This window comes from Dreissena polymorpha, chromosome 9 (assembly GCF_020536995.1).
Source record: "Dreissena polymorpha isolate Duluth1 chromosome 9, UMN_Dpol_1.0, whole genome shotgun sequence".
Classification (NCBI taxonomy): domain Eukaryota; kingdom Metazoa; phylum Mollusca; class Bivalvia; order Myida; family Dreissenidae; genus Dreissena; species Dreissena polymorpha.
Window position 1 is genome coordinate 66,073,604 of NC_068363.1, and position 10,047 is coordinate 66,083,650.

Genomic DNA, 10,047 nt, shown 5'->3' on the forward strand with positions numbered 1-10,047 from the left:
CAACAAGAAAATGGCTTTTTGCTCCGATGGACTTATAAACCACGAGTCCCCACTCCACCAACTACATTTGTTTACCGGTAAACATGTATTAATAATTGTTAACATATTTTGAACAAATAATGTCTCCCATTCTGCAAATTTTAAAGCGGTGACTGAAATTGATTCAATTCACATTTCAGCAACACGCAGTGGTATATCAAACTAGATTTAAAAACACTTAACATTTTGAAGTAAATAAAATGTTTGTTGAGATAAGGAAGAACCATTGAAATACATATATGCACACGTTAAAAAACAACAATCCTACGGCTCAGAGCGAGGATGCCGTAAGAACGCAGAGCTTGGGCGTTTACTTTAAACACAGTAGGCGTCATAACGTCCCCGAATCGGCATCCGGATGCCCTCTTTATGCGTCCTCACGGCGACCACATGGCGTCCTTGGGAATGCCGCTTCCTGAGTAACCCGTGTTCAACAGCTTTTCTCGTTAGAAAGATGGGTTTCATCATGTTCTGCAGTATATGCGCAGCAGCATGTCTTTGCATTATGACGTAAATATATTTATTAAACTAAACTAAAGCATAAATAACGGAAGGAAATTTATTTCAGTGGCTTAGCCCAGCTGTAAAATAAAGATTAATCATTGTAATTTCACATATACTTTACTTCACATCAAATACATTTTATGAATAGCACGGCACATTCACAAGGTTTTGCCAGACATAAACACACATAATGGAAACCATAAAATTTAATTTGCTTCGAAATCATTCATTTTACTGACTTTGATAGTTTTTAAAACAATTGTTAAGATGCAAAAAAAAAGAATTAAAAAATGGCACAACTTGGCATCACTACACGAATTACTGTAGATTATGACAAACCGAAACATATTTAAATGAATCATAAATGCAGGACATTACTTCTACACTATTCGGTTTTCACTGGTCAATTTAAATAACTGAAACAATACTAAGGGACAACGGGACGGAAGCATCTGTTATATCTTATGATGATTTCGGTTTTTAGAGAGTTAAGTTTTGCGGGAGTACACTGCATACATCTGATATGAATTAAACCGCGTTCTGAAAAAAAAAACTCAGCAAATACATTAAGTCCCGTTCCCAGAACAATGTTCAAGCTTCACCGTAACCACTAAATGTTTCTGGAAGATAAAGGTTTCCGCTAGTCAGGAATGGCCCAAATGATTTAGGTTGTGACAATAAATTGTTAAATGTCAAGGTGTTTCTAGGAAATATTTTTTCCAGGAATATTCGTTTCAGCCGAAACATGACTCATATTCAGTAATTTCAGTTCTCGCCATTAAAAACGTTACACGCATTTATGTTCCCTGCTATTTATCTTTTCGACAGCTGTTTGTAGCTTATGTTTAAAAGAAGTTCGTTTCAGGTTTTGTGACATTAGTACTGGTAAGCAGAGTAAATGGTTAACCGGAAGATTGTTAAAGTGAATTGATATATAAGCACATACATAGCACATACATAGCTACACAATTTGTTCATTTAAAGAGCATACTGTCAACATTTACTTATTCAAATAAATGCTCCAGCTATTTGGAACGATTTGACGGTATTGCGCGATAAAAGCCGTAAGTTATTTCGAAAATGTAATTAACTAAAATTAAAGAGTTCATTAATGTTTTTATTCCTTGAATGCTTGCGTGCTTATTGTTTATATCAAATATGTTGATATATGTTGTAGTGGAAACAATGTGTCAAACACTGTGAGTTATTGACGCACAGACTTAAGTGCAATGCATGTCCTGTACTGGCGCAGTGCATCAATGTCCCCACATAGTTTTTTTATACCACTTAGATACGTATTTTGACGCGTTTGTAGTCCCATAGAAAGTTACTTTTAGTTAAAAACCTTTCTTACTAAATTCGAGTTTAAAAGTCTTCACAATTAAACTTGGCCATAACAAATTGATTTTACGAGGAGCATTTTTGGGGATTGTTAGTGTTCGAAATTCATAAAAACACACTAAAATAACCTACATTTGTACAAGGATAGCCCTTTTACGTGATACAATAAATTGAAAAGGAATGTGCTTCTTTTTAAAGGATCCTTTCAAGTTTTAATTACGTCGACAATCCAAGAATCGATAAATTGACCTACGCCATAATGGCTATCACGTGACCCCGTCGCCATCTTGGTACTGAAGCATTTGACAAATAACAGGTTACAATATACTAAATACTTTTGGTGTTCAATGCTATACTCTCTAAAAACAAAATCTTCATTTATTTGAAGACACAATTCTCTGTACGGGCACTTGCCATGACTTTATTTTTTAATATTTCTGTGTTCATGTGGTAGGGAAAACATTGTTGTATACACCAAATTCACTGTTTTCGTTTAGGTAGGAGACTACATGAGACTTTGACAGTTGGCTGGAAACCATCATCAACTGGAGAGATGCCGGTAAGGTAAAAAGATGGCCATAAAACAGTGACCGCTGATTCGCCATGAGTTCTTTCTAACATACTGGATGACCTATCTTTTTTATTGTTTATATCATTGCGGCTTGGAATGCTTTTTAAGAAAATGTATGGTTATGGGGGTGACTACGCGCACAAGTTTGACTTTATTTTTTGTTAAAGTTATTGCTTTTACATTGAATTTGTGTAGAAAATCTTTTGGTATATTGTGACCTAATAGCTACATGGGTGACATGTAAAACATATCTGTCAAATTCTTCGCGTAATGTTGATGGCCGAATTTGCTGTATGTTTTTTGAAAGAAACCCTTTCAGTTATGCCATTTGCTTAAAACACACTTATTTCTTTATTGAATTTTATTATTCGAAGATAATTATAAAAGTTGTTTCCGCATATAAAGGCTGAAGTAAACTTGAATGATTTTTAAAGTTAATAATTCCGGAGATGTTAATTAGCCAAATTTTTATGACCGAGATATACAATTTCTTTGATAATCAGATATCTGCCATGGATTTAAACATTATTATTTCTTTATATAAAAAGTATATAGTTCCAGATACACACATTAAGAAAATGTATATTATTCAATACCGAGACAGGTTTTTTTTATTGAATAGTACATATCTTTGTTTTTCTAAAGATTATTTAATTTTTTAATAATACTTCTTATTTAAATATCATTTTTAAAGTAATGTTAAAGCTCTAGCCGAAATAAAATTTGTGATTTTTACTAAAATTGATTCGGAAATATTTATAAGCGAAATTCTGTAAGATTTCATGTAGTCGCAAACTTTTCCTGTTTAAAAGTAAATGGTGTAGTCTAAAACTGTGTTGTTTTTTATTAATATATTTTATTTAAAAATCGCTTTCAAACAAAAATCTCTAGCCGGAAAATATTTTTTGTGATTTTTAATCTACTAGTCCAGGGGATATTCATTAGCAAAAATGTGTAAGATGTCAGAACATGGCAGATTTTTTAATTGAAAAGTGAATATCTGCTTTTGCTTATAACTTTTTTTTATATTTATCATTTAAGTACCATTCTAATGTTAGAATTAAAGTATGTAGCCTAAGTAAAAACTGTGTTTGTCTTGTTCTAAATAGTTACTTATGTGTTTGCTTGCTTTATTTAATTTCTTAATACAATCTAAATTTCACATAAACATACTCAACATGACACTTATGTAGTCATACGTAAACTTGAATAGTCCAAATAATGTTCGCTTCATTCCGTCAACGTATTCATTTCTTTCTTAAATGTTCTCTATACAGAAAAGATTTAAAATAAACTATTAAAGCACCAACGAAGTGATATTTTTCTTCGGTAATTACGGATTGTCATCGGTAATTACGGATTGTCAATTTAATAAAATTAATTAATGGTAAAAAAGACACTCCATCTGCGATTAAAAAACGAACAAATAAACACACCAAACGATGAAAGTTTTGATCAAGAAGACACGTAGTTGGATAGAATCCATTATTTTGAGTGAGGGTTTTATAGTTGAAATAATGATATATTGATTAACAAAATCGAAATGCTAGAGCATAATAGTGACATAAATACTTAAATAACTATTTATTTAAAAAATACGAACTGTTATATGATTATTGTATCGATAAAACAAACCATCTAAATCTACAAATATATTTAATAAAATCGCGTAACTTCGTTTTCTTGTTCAGGGACCTATACAAACATACAGGTCCCTGCATTGTTCTTCAGTACTAAGATGGCGTATTCAGGGGCGGTAATCCGGGAGTAATCGATTTCTGGGATTGTCTATTGTCGACACAGAAAAAGAAGAATTGTCGCAAGAAAAAAAACATACCAGGTTCATTGCTGGTTTGTAATTTTCGAAACATCATGGGTTATGTAGTATTTGTACACTCTGCTTTTATGTGACTATAAATCATGTTAATTAATGTCACTATTCGTGCTCTAGCATTTCGATTTTGTTAATTAATATATCATTACTGCAACTATAAAACCCTCACACAAAATAATGGATTCTATCCAACTACATGTATTCTTGATATTTTTTTATCATTTGGTGTGTTTATTTTTTCAATGAAATGTATTAATTTAACAAACATATATGTTTAGTTTTTAAGATACATATGTATTAACTATACTTTTGCCTCAAAACATAAAAACTTCACATGTTCTGCTTACAATTAGTTCGACAAAATTATCTTGGCTTAATGCTTTTTAATTCCAAATTTAAAATATCTCTCAAATCGAACAAAGGCTAATTGATTGGTTTCTTATGTCATTTATTAAATTTGTAATTTACATGGATTTTACTGATACATAAATTCAATTGTCTGATTCAATTGTCAATTGTCGACTCGCCGGCTGCACAACTCGAACCCGTTTTCTCGAGCAGACACAAGCGAAAGGCCACTCGAGCCTTTCCCCTCAATAAGCGAGAGTTCTCCATTCACGCAAACCTCGTACTCAACCCTAATCTGCTGGTAGATAATTTCACACACAGTGTGAGGCTTAAAAAACAATTAAAGGGGTTCATAATATTTGAAAAAAACGAACTGTAAAGGATCCTTTCAAGTTTTAATTACGTCTACCTATTGTCGGCAAAGAAAAGTATTGTCGCAAGAAAAAACAACAACATGTATTGCTTGTTTGTTTTTTTGAAACATCATGGGTTAATTTAGTGTAGAATTAGTACACTCTGCTTTTATTTGAATGTAAATCATGTTAATTAGTGTCACTGTTCATGCTCTAGCATTTCGGTTTTGAATATCAATATATCATTATTTCAACTATAAAACCCGCACACAAATTAATGTCTTCTATCCATCTATTATTGATCACAAATCTTATCATTTGGTGTGTGTATGTTTTTTTTTCAAGGAAATGCACTGAATTAACAAACATATATGTTAATTTTTAAAGATACATATGTATTTGCTATTCTTTTGCCTCAAAACATAAAAACGTCACACTTTCTGCTCACAATTAGTTTGACAAAATTATCTTTGCTTAATGCTTTTAAATTCTCGAATTAAAATATTTCTCATATCGAACAAAGGCTAATTGATTTGTTTCTATTATCATTGATTAAATTTGTAATGTATATGTCTTATACTGATACATATATTCAATTGTCTGATCGTCGACTAGCCGGCTGCACAACTCGAACCCGTTTTCTCGAGCAGGCACAAGCGACAGGCCACTCGACCCATTCGTCAATTCGCGAGTAGTTTCCATCCTCGCAGCACTCGTACACAACCATAATCTGCCCGTAGACAATTTCACACTCGGTGTCCAGCCTAAGTCGGTCCATAATCCTTGGAAACGCGTCGAACACTCGCGACGAACTGAAATCGCAGCTATTGTCCCCAGCATTGTGGTTACACACGGCCTTCATTAGTTTTCGTGGGTATCGGGTGATATTGACGTCAAATATATACGTCCACGGGCACAAAGAACGGGCATTGGTTGGTTCCTCTGATGTGTCCGTTGTTTCCATCGGAGAGTGTATGTCAATCAGCATGCGTTTCTGGCGTCTACGAACATAATCAGTTGTTCCCCATTTACGGTGGTTCATGCCATTCATAGCGTCAATAGTATCAGTTTGAACAGCTACACGACGTTTTCGTGTCTGACTTACATCTAGCGGAAATATCATTGAAACTGGATTAACGGTAGGGGCTCGGCTAATTTCTTCCGAAGTATGTCGCAACGGTAAAACAGATGTCATGTTGCGTTGCAGCCGTAGCCTTTCATACATACAGACACGCTGCATCAATGTAGTCCCAATAACATTCGATGCAAGCAAGAGAAACGAAATAATTGTAAATGACAAAGTCCGTTCCATTGTTCCGTTTATTAAATTATTTGACTGAACTGTTAACATTCCTATGCATACAACCAAATGCAGCTGGGTCTACAGAGGCAAACCTTAACATTAAAACAATAATTCCACTGTTAACTGTAAATATTCCTTGGTATTTTACCACATGAGGTTAGGTTTCCTTTTAACAGAATCGAACTATTGTAATAAATAACTACTCTGTACTGCCATCGTCTTTGCCCAGAGTGTTGTGTTGGTTTCTGTGTGACTGCCGGAGAAACAGGTACGGCAACCTTGACTGGTTTCCATGCAAGCTCTTATTACCGGGGTAAATCCACGCCATCCACCGCGTGATAATTTTAGAATTTATCTATTATAATTTATTGTTTAAATACATGCGGTTTTTTATTTCCTGTTCCTGTACGCTTGCAGAAAATCGTCGAGAGTGAAGAGTTAACTAAAATATTTAAATCAGTTAGCTATATAATATAATCTCAAAACGTTAAAGTTCGGTGCGTTACATACACAACGATTGAATTATACATTTCTTGAGCGTGATGCATACTAAAAATTGAATGATCTTGTGTTTATTTTACTACTTTGTGTGTTCTATTGTTCAGCATTGTGATGGACAACACAATATATCGAGCACGCAATATTTAAGAACAAGGACATCCCACATAGTCTCAGAGGGGCCTAATGGCAAAATAGTGACCAGTCATGCAGTCCGAAATTTTAGATGGTTGAAGCCATTGAGCCCGAAGTTCGGTTTTCTGTTTCTTACACTGTACCAGAATCTTAATCTCCTGTTATAACATGTGCATATTCAACGATTTAACTCCAGTGTTGCACATTTTATTCCTTTTGCATAACTTAAGTAATGATCCGGAATGAAAGAGGTATTTTGAAATACGTTTAGGTATAATTGTTTTATTTTTGGAATGATTGAAATAATAATTGATGACAAATTATTTTCAGCTTAACAAATCGCCACCGTCAGCATCAAAATACAATTAAGCATTACCACGTAGTGCAAATAAGATGCGTTGGTTATAAGACAATATCCTCGGCTAAATGAATTCCACTATCATCCTTATTCACTTTTTTCCGAGAAATACACCATTATGATGAGTAATAAAAGGTATGATTAAAACGTTAAGAGTAAAGTATAATACACAAGTTTTGATTATAGGTCACCGTTGCTTAGTGGATATGTCGTCCATCTAGCGACAGTTCTAGCGGAGTTCACGGTTTCGATCCCCATTAAGGTAAAATCTCTAGATCTTCCCTATAGACACCCAGTACTGGTTCTACGCACAGAAAACGGACTCTAGAGCGTTTCAAATATGCCTTAGGCTTTCTAAGCAATCGAGCTAAAATAAATAGGCTTAAACTAAGTTTTCATAAGCATATATTCAAAGTATCTATCTATTCCCCTCCTTTTCTCACCAAAGCCCCTTCATATACTATAACAATAAGCCATTAGTATGAGTCAGTATGCAAATGTCTGGCAGTTTGCAGAAGTGAACATGTATGTGAGTCACATTTCATGGAAGAGAATTTCTGGAAATTTCTTTCAACAGATTCTAGTAGTTCTCAGAATTGTGAGATATCAACAATTAGATGTCGGAAATAACCCATGTTTATTAATAAACAGCAGTCATTACGCCTTTATTGAATAAAATTAAATTCCTTTAATAAGCTAGATACAAAGCATTAACCGTGTGTGAAGAACAATATAAACCCCAACAAGCACATTTGCACCATACAACGATCTTAAACCGGAACAATTGACCAAGGTGTCATTTTTAGAAAAGCACCTTTATATAATACACACGAAATTATGCCGATTTCACGTGAGATTACGTCATAGCGATATTACATTATTTATACATTTTCTACGGACGATTGCTTTTCGGACAGTATATAATTGTGTGAGCAGTTTTGCCCAACTCCACGCATCTCCCCATGGCTTCTGGCTTAACCACTGCCATCACAAGAAAATCCTTTCATAGAATTTTTGGAAGTATGCTTTTTGTTGAAGTATCATATTATGAAAAGTAGTATCATTTTCTTGTATATTTTGAAAATAGTGTATGCATTTAGGTGCATATTAAAAAAAATTACCTTTATTAAAAAAAGCAAACATAACAAAAATTATTGTACCACGCTGCTTGACTCATCACGTGGTTGGTTAATTATATCGTAAGAACCAGTCAAATCTCTGTGCGGAGGTTTTCTGTTCTGTGTTTTGAAAAACCGGTAACGTTGTATTCCAAATGAATTAATCAGCCAAAGAGTATTCTTAAAAGTAGTGCGGTGTTAACTCCGCCCACGAAGGGAGATAACTTAGTGTGTTGTAAAAAATGGCGGTATTAAAATTTCCCTCTTTTATTGACGCCGACAATTACATCAGAGAGGAAGAAATCAAAACGTGCGAACGTTTTGTTTTTTTGGCAAGACGTGGGTCACCGAAGTCTACAGGTATTTTAACAGTGCGATTCCAGTGTTTTTTTTATGGTATTCGAAGATTTGTGCCTGTTAAATGCTGCACCTTGCTTATTGTTTACACCCCTCCACTCCAGCATTTTGAAGTTACTGTTCTGTTGACCTGCACTTCCGCAGATGCATAGTGTGTTATATGGTGCCCTTATTTTGGCAAGACGTGGGTCACCACAGTCTACAGGTGTTTTAATATTTCGAATCGAATTTTTGTGCCTGTTTAAAACCCCACCTAGCTTATTGTTTACACTTTCTCTATGGTTTTCAAGATGCTGTTGACTCGTTTCAAAAGTGAGTTCACACTGATAAAGCCAAAAGGGGTACATGTACATGCAAATAAGCGTTGTCCGAATCGTTAACCTTGGCCACTGGCTATAGATTTAAAACATTACATCGACATGACCAACAAATGTAAAGCTCTAGAACACATTAATCATGCTTAAGACTTGGGCTAAGTTTATATGAAATTCACTCGCACAGAACATTGTCATGCATATCGATTCACTATACTGACTATGTGAACATTTTTTAATTAAGCTGTACGTTTACCAAAAAACATACTGAGGTATTGTCTGTCAATTTGCCTTTACTAAAAATTTGCAAGCAGACTTGAAAATCTCATTTATCTTGAAATCATTATTTACATGTTTCTTGCATAATTTTTTAACACAATCGCTCCTTAACACCATGACTAGGTTCGCCCTACATCAAAAATAATTCAGGACTTTCTATCACTTCAATCTTTTCCCACTTACTACAAAATTATGCTACTTTTGCAAATTACATACCACATATGTTATATTTTTGGCACATTTGCATCAAATATTTATATGAAGATGTCAGTGCCATTGATCGTTAAGAACAGAGACGCAAAAGACATAATGGGTTTAAAGAGCATGTGTTGTTTCTGCTATTGCGCCACCATTAGCAGAATGAAGAAAGGACTCCAGTAAATAATTAGTTGTAAAACTGCTGTTATGATCTAAAATAAGTTTTTGTATTTAATTTTTAATGATATAAGTAAAATTAAAATATATATTGTGCAATTGAAATTAAATAAATAAATCAGTATTATGTGGCCCAATGTCTTGTGGCAAGAAGTCTCCATATTTCCCCTGTGAAGTAAAGAAAAACACGGAAAACAAAGAGTGAAAACTTCAAGAGAAAGCCAAAAATTAACCATTAATTGCTATTTTTGGAAATGAAAAGAAGTGTGCATTAAATCTATTTATCACATTAAATTTTGACACCCAACATGTTTAGGAAA